The 14,839-nt window shown below is 47.2% G+C and overlaps 1 long non-coding RNA gene across 1 annotated transcript; it reads left to right on the top strand.

Annotated features, from left to right (window-relative positions):
• Nucleotides 1-5,932: 5,932 nt before the first annotated feature.
• On the top strand, nucleotides 5,933-13,702 carry LOC120306580. The gene is made up of 3 exons (XR_005556352.1): nucleotides 5,933-6,951; nucleotides 8,501-8,576; nucleotides 12,022-13,702. It is a non-coding gene; the product is annotated as an uncharacterized LOC120306580 (long non-coding RNA).
• The last annotated feature ends 1,137 nt before the right edge of the window (nucleotides 13,703-14,839 follow it).

Raw genomic sequence — 14,839 nt, 5'->3', positions numbered from 1 at the left:
CAGTTGCTAAGCAAGAACTACCTATAACAATTTTTGAAAGACTAAATATCATTTGCCACCACATTCTCTGGCATGTCCAAAGCAAAACAAAGGCTGCACTAGCCAAAGCCACTGAAGAGGAGCATCTGAGCCATTGACCTGAACTCTTAGGTCAAACCTCTGATTATGAGATTCTGCTGGCCAGGTTGCCCGATGGGCTGAATCGCTCCTCTTGGGAGCAAAGGCTTCCAAAGCCATGCCTCATTCAGGGTGTCCATCCGGGGTCCTTGCATGACACCACTGCCTGCAGGCTTTGGATGGAGCAGGAAGGGAAGCGGATGCCAAGGACAGAGAGGCCTCCTTGCCTTGGACTCCCGTGAAATGGGGCTTGGATTAGCAAGCCTCTACTCAGCACAAAGGAGGATACCACGGAGGGGGGGGAGGCAGTCCACAAAATCTCCTTAGCATGTGAAGCTTCAAGGGTTGCTCACCAGCCAGTTAGTTGCTTTTGCTCCAAGAGGGAAATGCTACCGCCCCTCCCCTTGCCCTGCCCCCAAATCCCTGTCTTTTCCATTTTGAAGCAAGGCAACACATGGGAAGAGAGGGATTATGTCTCTGGGTTTAGGCTGGGAGAAAAGCACACCCGCACCCACACACCCAGAGAGGGTTTTGCTGGTGGAATTAAAAACTCGAGGGATTTCCTTAAATCCACCTCCTGTTCTCGCCATGCTTTCCGTCGCAGCTGAGAGCCTGTGCATGGTATAGATTCCCGGCTTGCCTGCAGCGCCTGGGAGGGCAGGATTAGGGCAGGCTCTTAGCTCAGCCTTCAGCTCCAGCTAAGACCTTTGCTGTCTGCTTCTGATGGCCTGAATCCTACAAGCTGCTCTCGCCGGGGACCACTCTGGCCAGATTTAAGTTGGCCTCCTCTTCCCGATGTCCCGTCAAGAGGAGGCCCTTGTGCTTCGGGGGGTTCCCTTTCCAGTCAGCAAAGACTTCAGACACTGCTGCCAAGGGATGCCCAAAGCTGGCTCTAGCAGCATCCAGGCCAGAAGGGCAGATTTTCAGGAGCATCTGTGAAGTCTCTGCACAATCCCCCCAACCCACGTGCCCCTGCGCACTTGAGACATCCTTCCACGGCAGCAGGGACAGCAGCAGCAAACCCACAATTTGGCCAAATAGAGCAGAAGCTTTTTCCTGGACCCACATAAGGAGTGTGTGTGTGTGTTCTGCTCTTGCTTCATAGCCCCCCCTCACTGGAGAGCCAATTCTGCAGAGCTGGTTTCACCCAGCCTCCAACAGCTGGTTAAATAGGTCCTTGAATTGCACCCCGTGTTTCTTCTTGCATAGCAAAAAATGGAAGCCACAAGCCTCGGCATGGCCATTCCTGGCCTTCCTCCCCCAGGTCCTCTGACCCTTTGCCCGATGCTTCGAGCTCCTGGACATTCTACCTCTTGATCCTCGGCTCTGAGGGAGCGATGAGCCTTTGGGTGAGGCTCTCCAACAGCAGACACACAACCCCCGGAAGTCAGGCTCATCTTTAATTCATGTTCAAAGCCTTCGCCACTTCCTTCCTGAGAAGCCTTCCTAGAGTTTCCAGTCTGCTGCACCTGGTTCAGGGATCCCCATGCGCAAAGCAGCTGCTCTCAGGGTACAGCTGGGATTTGCTCAGAAGAGCCAACCTCCATGGCTGGAGTTACATGGAGCTAGTCAACAGCATCTTGGCATCTTCATCCCACAATTCAAGACTCTTTTCAACAGCTGAAGGAGGACTCTGCCATGGCTGACCTCAGATGTTCTGGAACCTTCCATTCTGCAAATAGGGTTGTCTCCCATCAGCACTGGCTGAGATGTCCATCCAGGACACTGCTTAAGTTCTACTGCCACTCTCTTCAAACTATACATTTTGGGGAGATGACGTCCCCCAGCTGTCCCCTTCCAAGGAGCTTGCACCAGGATTTCCAGCTAGGGTAGACTTTCAAAGGGATTTCTAGCCCTGTGAGTTGGGAAACAGAAGATGACAAGTTGGGGAAGAAGAAACATTGGAAGGCTAACATGGAGTGGATAATCGCCAGGTTTGGGGGCATCTTCAAGGAGGCCATTTTCCCCATCACAGGAGGTCAAGGCCAAGGAGTCTGTTCCAGCTGCTGCATCCCTCCTTCTCCACGGAAATCAATCTCCTTTGAAAAAAAGAAGCCTCTTCTCCTGTTCCCTCATGCCCAGATTAAGATGGTGGTGAGTGACACATTTATCACCTCCCTGGATTGATGGGTGAGAAATCTCCAGATGACCTTCCCTTGACAGATTTTGCCAGGCAATAAACGATGGGGACTGTATCTGAATTTTTTACCTCCCCTTTATTTTATGGCTCCCTGCCAAGTGGTTATGATATGGAAAATGATCTTGTCCTTTCTCCATTCCCTATTAATAAATCTCAGGCAGAACATTAAGATAACACCAGCCGGCAAGAGACATCTTGGTCCCTGTCCAGGGAAAGAAAGATGCATCTGCTCAGAGGGACCCGCCGATGGCAGAGACGGGAGCAGGGGAGACTTTAGGCTGAGCAAATAACTTAAGGGAAGAAGGTGGGACACCTTAAGTCCCAGTCTCCTCCACCCCCAGATGAAGTCTGGGTGAAAAGTCAGGCTTTGCAGTCTCCTGCATAGGACAGGGGAGTCTCAGATTTTCAGCAAGTGCATTGTGCAAAGAGGCACACAGAACAACATTTGTCGAAGAGGACCAGGGGCTCTGCAGGGACCAGGTTGCTCCCACAAGGATTCCTTTGGTCCTGGAGCGCCAAGAAATAAATATTTTAGGTCTTGTTGCCCTCAGGTAAAATCATACCCACCATTACATATTACAGAGACCTACTGATAACAACATAATAAACCTCCTCAACAAAACAACAGCGAAAATGGGGGCCTTTCAAGACAAAGAATTAGGAGGGGTCGTCACAGCTACCTGCCTTCCCCATATCACCTGCCCATTCTGCCCAGAGAGACACTCAGTCCTGCAAAGGGGATGCAGCCATTTACCCTCTGTATCTGATGGAGAGTTGCTTGTTTTTGTGAGATGGATGGCTATATCAAGCGGATGATTAAATAAGTCAATCCCAGGAATCTTCATGTGCACCGTTGACAGGTAGGGTCTTGCAAGTCCCACCTACTGCTGGTGTGGAGATGGTGATCCCTTCTCTACCCTAGTTCCCTAGATCAGGCTCCTACCCTAAATGCATCTCATAAATACTGTAAAATGGGATTGACAAGAAATGTAAGAATAAAAGCAAATCATTTTGCAAAAATATTCTTGTGTCTTGCCAGCAACTAGCTTGTTCCTTAGCTCTGTTTGTGCCGTTATGCCTGTCTTACTTTTACAGATCCAATGTCCTGAGGGCAAGCCTTCATCTCTCTCTCTGCTGAGGGGAGAAATCCAGACTTTGAGCAATATACTTTTTTGGGGGAAAGATGGTCGGTCTCTAAAAGGCACCTTCCATCTCTATCCCACTATAGAACCAGAGCCAGCAATGTTAATTGGGTGTCACCATGCCTTACTTATACAATTTGGCACACGGGGTGGCATTGACAATGGCTCACACCTGCTATTATCATCAGTGCTCCCAGCTTTGCCGTACCTGTGAAGCAGACTTTCACACCAGGCTACCTTGTTACAGATGCTGACTTATCCTCCTTGGGGAAGGTCAGACCTCCTAAACTTTCCCTCCTGGATGAGGATGAGGCAGGCGGTGAAGAGGGTGGGAAGCAGATACCCCAAAGGGAGGGGGAACACAAGCAAGGGTCTTTGGGAGTCCCCCCTATCCCTACCCACCCCAAAGGGACAGATCTGCTTCATGCTCCTTTCCTCTCCTCTGTCTGGAAACAGAGGGCAACTGTAGTCCTGGCAGGTTGGACCTGCAGCCCTTGGGACCAGGCTGTGCCCTTCATGATCCAAGGGTGATGCTCTGGCTGTTGCATGCCCTCCTTTGAGAGCAGCACCCCTATGGTGCACACCCCTTTTGCATGTTTGGGGGATCTTAAAAAGGCAGAGAGAGCCATTGTAACAGGAATAGGATCCACCAAAGAGTTGGTTTTTTTTTTCTTGTACAGATACATCCCATTATTCTGGGCAAGGATGCATTTTCCTCTTGGTTTTCAGGAAGAGGTCAAACAGGAAGATCCACAGAGCCAGGGTGGGGAATCCATAGCATAAGCATGGGAGTAGCCCTTAGACTTGCTCAGCTAGCTTTTAGTCCATCATGAAACCCATCTGAAAAAAATCTCAGGGCATCATGCCTGCAGATGGCAGGACCCTGATCACATTCTTGCCAGCACATCTGTCTGCCAGCCCAGATCTTCCTTTAATCTCAACCTCCACCGCATGTACTCCAGATGTGCTGCAACACAGTTTCCATCATTTCAGGTCTGCATCTCCACACATTTTCCATGGTGAGTGAGGTGCAAACTCGAAGGAGTGCCAGAAGCCAAGGGATGTCACCCAATGTGTGAACAGCTTGCAAAATCAAAATCCTTCCTTCCTTCCTTCCTTCCTTCCTTCCTTCCTTCCTTCCTTCCTTCCTTCCTTCCTTCCTTCCAAATTCTCTTTTGGAGATTATTTGACAAAGATGGAGAGAGATCTTCCATCTCTCTTGAAAACTTCTTATCAGGCAGTTTGAATTCCCTGAGGTCAAAGATATCTTTTTAATTCAAAATCTCAAGCTCTTCTTTATTCTTCTGCTTCCCCTCCCCAAGGCTGTTCCAGAAGCCCGTTTTGACCTGGAGATGCCCTATTTGCTTACAAATGGAGAGAGAGGCTGGACCTCCATCTGGAGACCAGGCTAGGGAGGGGGCAGTGGACAGTTGCATCCCTTCCCGAATCACCAGGAATGCAAATGGGGGCAGAGAGGCAGAGCAGGGCACAGCGTGGGGAGACCTTGTTCACTGGAAGGGCTCCTGCAGCATTGCACACAGAGAAGGCAATTAGTTCTGTAGCAGCAGAAGAGGGAGAGAAGCGGGATCCATGCTGGTATCTTACATGGTATTTATGTGTTAGTGATCATTATGACTTCAGGAACAGTCAGTTCGTCCCCAGTAATATCCTGTGTGCATTCTAATTCTAATCATATTGCTATTTTTTTTTATTGTCTGCAACATGATTTTGCTCTCATACTTCTGTGCAAGCCTCTTGAGTTTTGGGGTTGCGCTTTGGGGCACTTTCTCCAGCAATATAATATCTTTTTGGAGAGGAGGGGGTGAGAGGCGTTCCGAATATTCCAAGGGGTGCATGATCAGGAGAGAGAGTCGGGAGAGGTTTATTTCAAATCCTCATCACCCTTAATACAAGCCTTGCAGACCTCTGCTGAGAGGACAAAAGAGAGGGAGGAGGAGGAGTCCACTGCTTCAGGTGGCTCCACAGAGGAACATCCAAAAACAAATGCCTCTGAATAAAGGGCAGCCTTGAAGGAGCAGCAAGACCAATAGAAGTGGCCACCATTCAGACCACAGACCTGATTTCACCCTTCTCGGATGATCTGAGATCTGATGCTAGACCTAGGTGGGCTTTAGGGTCTCCTCTGCAAGCCAACCTCCAAGGAAAGAACCAACTACATGGCACTAACTTCCTTTTTGAACCCCAACCCCAAAGTAGCTGCTTATCAAGGTTACTCGTGCCAGGAGCCAACGTGACTCCACCGTGGGCTCCCAATTGCCAATGTACCCCAAGCTCTTCTTCATTTTTCTTCCACATGTCCATTTTATATGGGGTTGCCCAGACTTTAAAGAAGGCTCAGCTCTTTCTGTGGCTCAAAACATTAATTTGTTTACTTCCTTAATGATTTATAGACCAGCCATTTTCCAAAGGACTCCACCCACCCCCTGGATAGAGCTAAGACATTTGTCCATTGGATTACGTGTCACGTCCAGTATTTTGCAGTTTAAGATGCCAGGTTCAGCCATAGGTAATGGGATTACAGTTCCTGGAATTAGAGTTTCCATCTGAACAATTCCCTTCATCTGACATTCGTCAAGCCACTCCATGCATTTGAAGAAGCTGCAACTCACAAACGCTGCTGCCTTTTAATAAATGTTGATAGCTAGAAAAGCTGCTACCAAGTTTCTCCGCAATATTTTGCTACCATAAATTAATCCAGGTCTCCTCCTACAATTCCAGCTGGTGGCTCTACAGGAAAAAATATTATTGTAATCATAATTTATAGTCAGTCTGTGGAATCTTCTTGCAGCAGTTAAGTATTATGATTATATACCACAATGTGAAAGCATAGGTGCCTTTAGCTGATGTTGGCCTCCATACACACCGAGTTCCTCCCAAGAATCGAGTATGTCGTAATTATCGGCGTAGTCTCTGGGCTGATCCAAGCAGAGCGGGGCCTTTTGGAATTGATAGATGGAAATGTTGTCAATGCCCAGATTTTCTAAGCGCTGTCCAAGATTTTGGGGTATGGCACCCAGTGAGCTGATAAACCCTGGGACCACCACAGCCAGTTTATGCCATGATCTTTCAAGTCTGATTTTCTGTGATGTTCTCCAATTCTCTGCCATCCGTTCCACTGGTATTTGCCACATCAATGCTCTACGCTTCCTTCTTTGCAGCCACAGTTCAATCCGATGTGCTACGTGCCAAGACTTTATCAGTTTGTATTTGGAACTATTATTTGTACTTGGTGAGTCTTCTCCAATCCAAGCCAGCAATCCCTGCCTGTACGGCCCACCGTTCTGCTAACTCAGACTGACGAATGCTGATGATGGTGATGATTAAATCCCATCCTGCCTTTGTGTCCTCCTGGCCCTTTGTACCCTGGCAATCCACAGGGAACCAACTTGAAGGAAGCTGAACTTCCCTTTTGCACTTGGGTTTTTTTCCCCCCAAGCTGTAAAGCCGCAGCACTGAGCAAGCTTGATCCCAGGAGTTATTCCCTGTTTGACAGGAATAGGAAATGAAATGGTTCTGCAAAAGCACAATAAGGTAAGATCAAGGCAAAATGCTTTTTTCATTCCTCTGGTCTCTTTCCCTTCCTGCGGTTTTATCTGCATTAGAGTTCTGGAGGGTGGATAGCCGGATCTCCAGAGATCACGTGCAAAAGAGTTGAAGGTGATGGGTGGTGATCCTCTCTGTCAAGCCAGGGGCTTGCAACTCTCACTCACACCCAGGTAAGGATTCGGGGTGGGGGCTCTTTTGTACTGGGACCTCCAGCTCCCTCGTCAGTAGTTGGAAAGGGGGGAACTGCAAGCAGAAATCAGCAGCTTCCTGGAAGATAGAGAGGAGGGTAACCTTGAATCAGGGCCGCAAGTATTTTTGCCAACAAACTTGGCAGGGGATGGATGGAGGAGGGTGGGATGACCTTTTTTTGCCACTTATCCCAAAAATTGTTTCTTAGGAAGGAATCAGGAATAAGAATAAGGCTGTGGAATCCAGATTTCGTTCAGAAGGTGGAGACTTTGGACAGCTGGGGAAAAAAGAGAAAGAGGGCAGATTAGAGAGAGAGAGAGAGTCTCACTTAGGGAGGAAATGTAAAAAGCCAGTCCCAGCTTCCTATATTTATAGTTTCAATACCTTAGATAATTAGCACTTCCCTAGATAATTAGAACTCTCCTTCCTTGGTTACTTGGAGCTAGCAAACCAGGTGTTTGTTCTGGTGACAAAGTTCAGGGTTTTTGTTTTTGCCAGTGCTTTTCAAGACTACCCTCTCTTGCTTGGAGACCAATGGAAAAGCAATACTTGCTTTTGGACAGTCTTGCAAGGTCCTGTAAACCTTACAATAAAAATACAGCTAGGATTCATTGTTGAGCTTCTCGTCTGGACTACCTTGAAAGGTTAACATCAGTCTTACAAGACTTTCTCTCCTCCTCTCCCTCTTACAAAACCAGGAAGGGTCCCTTTGGAGATGCTTCCCACCTCTCATCTCCTTCTGTGGGCTGAGATATCTCTTACAGTGGTCAGTTGTCCAGTCTGTGGTTCTTCCTTCTGTTTCCCAAGGTCGTCTGCACACGCTGTTGCAGATCAACAGACCAAATCTCAATTCGTGCAGTGTCTGAACACCCCTACTGGCAACAGAAGCCCTGGCAAAGACCTTCACGCTGTGGGTGGCATCTGCCCACCATACAATCACACCTCACCAAAGAATTCAAAAAGCCTCCTAGATGCCATTCACAGAAACTTTTGCCATGTGTGGCTCTAGTTGGGAAAGAGAAGTAACCAAGACCCACAAATGGAGGGAAACTGGAATTAAAGACAGATTGCTAAGAATTTATGGTAGTGCAAAGTGGTTATGTTAAATCCTATAAGCAAATCTGCACTTGTAGAAGGATGCTCCAAACTGTGTTATGTTGGAGCATTTAACACAACTGATTGATGAAGCTGAAGGCCTCAACGTGGCCGCCCTGAAAACACTGTTCATCCTCACCTTCCGATGGGTCGTTTATACCTCCACTATAAAACTGCCACATCAGGTGCTGTTCTGTGTGAAGAGGATGGTGCCATTTTCATTGCTTCTTTAACTGTGCTTTGTTTTCAGGCCTGTAAATCAGTCTGGATTTTGAGCATTGGAAAGACAGGATGGGACACTTTTTAAGTATAAACAACTACACCCGGTAAGGATTTCTATTCCCATGAGCTGAAAAAGTTAATTGCTTTCCCCAGATAAAAGGGCAATATACTGAGATGTGAACCAAGGGCATACAACTCATGGTTTTTACCCTTCTAATGCTAAATAATTTGAGAATTGCCTCAATCAGTACAATAGGTCTTGGTCTGTATATTTGACTAAGCTGGTAAATACAGATTGTATTTTACAGCTGGTAAATATAGATTGTAAAATATGATTTAAAGAATAGCATTATCTGCACTCCTGCACTATAGCAAGCCAAACGTGATTTACCCCATGCATGGACCAAGGTTATATATTATTCACTCAACAGCACAGTGTAAAACCAGGCGCAACCGTATGATTCCCCCGTGTTTGGAGGCTGAGATCACAAAGAGATTTAGAAGCCTGCTCAACTTCAAGCACCCTTTGAGACCTTCATGCTGTGTCTTTCCTGCCAAGCGACTTCTCAGACACCCCAAATAGCATCATTTCGAAAGACACATCATGGCGACGTTAGCCGTTCTGAAGAAATTAATTCTCAAAGAGCAGAGTTGTCTCCATACCTTTGTGAATCTTGCTTTCTGTGCTCACAATCAAAACCGAAGAACTAAGAGATGCGAAAGGCGATCCAGGTGCTTTAATTGTAGCTGAATTCAGGCATGGATGTATTTTTCCTGACAGGAAATCCATACCTTGAGTGGAAAGTTATGGAGTCGAATTCTCTGGTCTCTACCCTGGCCTGAAGAAACTCATTCCCGCAGAAGCTGTCAAAATCTGAATTGAAATATTTTTGATAACGGTTCAATAGGAGTCCCCAGGCGATCCCATTTCTCAGGCGTAATTGGTGGGAGAAGACAAGCTATTAAGCTTCAAAGTCTACCTAGGATGGACTAAGTGGCTTGCGAGTCTTCCTAGTGAAAAGGGAGGCCGAGCGATGTGTTTCCTCAGCTCCCCTTCTCTGCAATGAAGGCCTGCTTGTCTTCAGGAGGACAGCTGGACTTGGCTGGCCGTTGGCAGATGCCAAGCCAGCCGCACTTGGAAAGGCAGCGTTGACCTTCAGACTCTCCCCACAAATGGTTGTTTCGGATATTGCCATTTCCATTTTGTGGTACCAGCCTGAGAGCTGAGAAGATCTGATGCTTATTAGCCACTGCTGATGCACCTTCCCTGGTGAGAAGGTCACACCTGGCCAAATAGCTGCCCAGAAGGTGGTCCCTGTGGCTCCTTCATCTCCTTACAAGCCAGCTGAGGGCAAGGCCTGCTCCATCCTCCTGAAAAGGACTCCAAAACCCATTTCTGTTATATCGGAGACTCTTTGGTTGCTCCAGGGTGTGAAGGCATTCCTCCGATGGCTCTTCTCTCCCTCTTGTTTCTGCTGCTGTTTCTAGTCCCCAGGCCTCTTTTCTTAAGAACCAGGAGCTACTGTGGGCATGGATTTATTGACTGGATGGAAGCAAAGAGGACTCAATAGGTGGATAAAAATGTCAAATCCAGTCCAAATATCTGGCTGACTGTGAGGCAAACCAGAATAATAATAATACAGCATAAGCCATCAGCTAAAGAACAGGCAGCTATGATTTCACATTGTTGCATACAAAATACATCCCCTTTCTTTTTCAGAGGCACCTCAAAAAGCCTCTCCTGAAGGAAGTTGTTAGAAAGAGAGACACTCATTCCCCAGATCTGGCTAAAGCATCGTCCATCTCCCACTCTTCCAGAGAGGTTCAGCTAGGGTGGATTGGATAGTAGCTAACGGTGGGGTCCATTCATTTCTCTGAGGACCCGGGCTTCAAGGTTCACTTGCACAGCGCCTGTTGTTATCCAAGCCAGCTCTTCCGCTCTTTTGGAGAGCTTTACAAATCCCTTTCCTGCCTGGCTGATTCAAGTAGAGACAAGGCAACATTGCTTTGACACAGAATCCTTGCATAAGCAAAACAAAAGCAAAAAAACAACCATTGGTTTTGATCTAGTTTGCAACAACAAATTGCATGAAAATATCAACCACACAAACTCCAGCAATAGGGAGGATTACTTCGTTTTCATGCAGACGAGCTGAGTGGGAGCGGATGTTTTAAGTGCTGCAAGAGTGGGTGAAAGGACAAATTAAAGACATGCATTCCCACTGGGTCATGGCGGTGCCTCCTTAGAAAGCAAATTGACAGAGCGATGTTTGAGGCGAGATCAGAGAGGGAATCAAACCGGGGCTTCTATTATCCAGAGGCCGATGGAGCCGGAGATGCAGCATGTGGCAGATGAAAGGGGCTACCCATGTAATGTTAACTCAGCCAGCAATGAGCTGAATGAGCCAACAAAGCGGTCCAGCCTGGAGGACAGGAACCGCCGTCAGGTCAACAGCCTGACCCTCCCTCGGCCTCAAAGGTTGAGGGTGAATGCAGATCCAGGGAGGGAGGGAGGGAAGGAGAGGCAGTGGCAGAAACAAAGAATTAACCAATTCAAAAGGTGCACTTGGAGAAGGAGCCTTCTCTTGCCGCCTGCCCTAAGCAAATACGCCCAGAGGTACAGGAGAATCAAGCAGTTTCTGATTGCGGATTGTATCAGAATCTCTTGGCCCCCCCAAAAATAACTCCCCTGTGAATGAAACTTTCCTTTAAAAGATTTGGTGTCCCTCAAGTTAAACATTAAACCCCATTTTCTTCCCATTATCTTTATTTGATCCCCCTTCTTTTCTTTCCCACATTATCGTCTGGCCACCTTCTGCCACAAGCGTGTTCAGGAGAGTGGAAGGTTCCCCTTCTCTGGCACCGAAGGCGGAGAAGAGCTGTTCCCGTCAGCCCCCTCTTTGCTAACTTCGAAATTCACCAAGCGTCGCCCAAAGCAGCCAGGCAGCTTAGAGCCTCCCTCCTTGCCTGGCTGGCCTGAGGAAAACATGTCTTCCCTAGCCATATTGCACGAGGAAAGGAAGAGATGAATATTTGATGACCGTAATTTCCATGATAAATAATTTTGTATAAAATGCTGCCACAGCCTGTTAAATTACGTGCATTATCCTCTGCTTGTTCGTGAAACAATTCCACTCTCCCAACAAGACAAGATGGAGGATGGAAGACAGAAAATCCTGAGAGTTTGGCCATCGTCCACTCTCCACCGCCCAACAGATTAACTCAACTGGATAAAAAAAACAAACCAAGTTAGCACATATTGGGGGTGAAGCGAAGGTCTCTGTTTGGTTGATTCTAATGCAGGGGTAGGCAACCTTGGCTCTTTTATGACTCGTGGACTTCAACTCCCAGAATTCCTGAGCCAGCATGATTGGCTCAGGAATTCTGGGAGTTGAATTCCACGAGTCATAAAAGAGCCAAGGTTGCCTACCCCTGCTCTAGTGCATCTTATGTTGTCTCCTACTATTTTTCTTATTCTCAACTGATCAAGCATTCTTGACATTATGCTTCATGCGGATACATTTTTCTCTCCCTTTTCTCTCCTGTCAGTTTGCTCTGCCTTTTCTAGTTGCTACTGAAATATCTCCAGCCTCTGAATTTACCTTCCCTCCTACTTCATCAAGATCCTTGCTGGCATCTTCCATGGATGTTACTTCGGGGCAGGCCACGCCAGAGAAGAAATTCCAGGACAGGGACTAGTTTGAAATCCCCTGCAATCATGCAGATGTGATCAAGCTTGATGGGGAGAGATGCCAAAGCAAGACATCCTACAATTCCGTGGCAACAGTGGGCTGGATGTGAGTGGAATGATGGAGATGCAAAATGGCTCATCAAATAGCTGCCTTCCAGCTCTGGGTCAAGTGAGAAGACAAATATCCTCTACTTGTAAAGTCACCAGTAACGTGTATCACTATTTAGAAGAAAAAATTGCAGCCTTTCCAAATTCTTTGATGCAGCTCAGGGACAATCTTGAATTTACAGCATTTTTGTCTTGAAGGAAGCCTGCTTGAGGAGCGCAACTCCTGGAACTGCTGGAATATCTTGTCGGCAGGGTTCCTGTACTGTTTTCATGCATCCTGTGAAGATTTGCTCTTGCCGGCAGGGAGAGCCTGTTTAATCCCTGAAATATTTATATCTATTAATCCAATCTGGAATACAAACGAGCAGCGTTATTAAGGAGGTTTTTATGGTTGGGTTGTCAAACAAGATTGTTACATCTGTTTAAGCAGCAATTTAAAAGCACTTCAGGCGCTCAAATCTCTCATCACCTCTCCCCAAATTTATCTTGTGGCAGCCCTCTTTCTTCCAGATACCGAAGCCACGGTTTGCAGGGTTTAGAGGGGCTGAGGAAAGGGGGCGTAGTCCAAGACTCCTGGAGGGAAGAGGAGAAAGAAGCTTGGCATGGAAAAAGTGGGGGGAATCCGGACCCCAGTCCACACACAGTCCACCCCTAGGGGCTGTGATGGCCTTGAAGTAGGTGCTTTCTCTCCATTAAAAGGGTGGCGGAGAAGGTCACCTCCAACATGGTGAACATTGTAAGGCAGTTGAGTTGGAAACCAAAATCTCACCAACCAGCAGCAACCATTTGGGTGGCAAGGCAAGATCACCTCCCTGGTAATCCCCTCCCCTCCCGCTGTTGGCTTTGCTGAGAAAATATCCAAAGTGAGACAGAGTTGTGTGGGTTGTAGTCTTTAGGAATATTTTTACAGAGCTATTTCCCCCCCCCCCAAAGGACCACCACTGCAGAATTCACATGGGGGACATCAAAAGCGACGGAGGAAAAGGGTGAAAGGTGATTAAGGAAGGCGATGGAAGCAATTTCACTTATTCGACTAAAAGACCTTGCTGATTGCGGCTGGATACTAGAAGCTGCACACCCATGTCGTTTTCCTAGCCATAGGATAGAAAGAGTTGGCACTGGATATTCCTGAAGGTTGTGTTTGAGCATCCTGACAGCAACCCTAACCCTTTCCTATCACACAAAAGCAGGACAAAGGGGCCCAATTTTTGATTATGGTTCCTTTGAATCAGTAAGATGAAAGGATCCTAATTGAAAGTTATGAACTATCCTCTAAAATGCTGGTCTAATGCTGGTTGAGCGACAGACGTGGCAGTCTAGGACTAAGAGAGAGGGCAGCGTCTGTATCTAAGGGAGGACCAGAACCTGGGTTATCTCTGCTCCTAGTCCATCACCTTAACCATCATCGCTTGCTCTTAATTTTGCACACAAATAAACACACGCTGGACAAATTGATCTGGCTTTTGGTGTTACCTCCCAGGAATGAGATGCACATTTTAGGGAAGCAGGATCATCTTCAGCCCGTATTTACCCAAAGAGACACCACACCAGAAACAGCATTTCTTACATGCAAAGAAAGGGAATCATCTCAGCCTCTCTCCAATTAACCAGGGGCATCTTCTTAGTTGATTAAATTAGATTTAATCAATTGATATCGCCTTTAATTTGCTAAGCGCTTCCACTTGAATTTTTGCCACAGCTTAGCAGGCAATGCAGGCCCTGCAGCCCGAATATAAGTAAAAGGGTCCTTTTATTTATTCAGAGGCTGCATTAACACCTTATGCTAAACCATCTTGTGTCTTGTGTTCATATAAAATGCTGACCTGGAGCCAGCTGTGAATTGTAAAGTTATTCTTGGAAGGCCACGTGGCTTCAGCCCAGCTAATTATTAATGGGACTATTCCATAAACCATTGTTTAACCAGCCATGGCTCGGGGCAATGTCAAAATGGCTGGGTTCTCAGCCCCCCCCCCAAAAAAAATACAGAGCATTTGTTCAGCAAAATTCACCTGATTGGACCTTCTCCATATCGGCTGTGCAAGCCAGACGGACGGCTCTCTTGGCCCTGCAGCATCGCTCCCGTCCGGTAATTGCTCTCCCTTCAGAAGCCGCAGAAGGGAGGAAAATGTAGCCCATTGGAAAAGACACAAAACGGTTGGGCTTCTTACTCCCCAAGTCCTGAATAAGGGGAGGCACTTGGTCAGTTGCTACACGCAGAGGCCTCTTCTTGAAGCGTCATGGAACCCAATTAATGTGCCCTTTTCTCTTCCCCTCTCAGGCCATGGGTACCGAAGGTGTGCAGCCTCTTTCTCCTCTGTCCGGTCTTGCTTTGTCTGTGGAGATTCTCAGTCATCCAGCTCACCGTGGCCCCAAAGGTGTTTTTTTCAAAAAGCAACTGGATTTTCTCTGTTTTTCCTCGAAGATGTTTCGCTTCCTATCCAAGAAGCTTCTTCAGTTCTGACAGAACTGAAGTCAGACCTGAAGAAGCTTCTCCGATGAGAAGCAAAACATCTTCAGGGAGAAATCAAAAGAAAAAGCACCTGTCTTGCTTTCTATCTTTTTCCAGCA

The sequence above is a fragment of the Crotalus tigris genome, unplaced genomic scaffold (assembly GCF_016545835.1).
Source record: "Crotalus tigris isolate CLP2741 ecotype Arizona unplaced genomic scaffold, ASM1654583v1 scf7180000017741.1442986301:2390832, whole genome shotgun sequence".
Lineage (NCBI taxonomy): Eukaryota > Metazoa > Chordata > Lepidosauria > Squamata > Viperidae > Crotalus > Crotalus tigris.
This window is presented reverse-complemented; position numbering and strand designations above follow the sequence as displayed.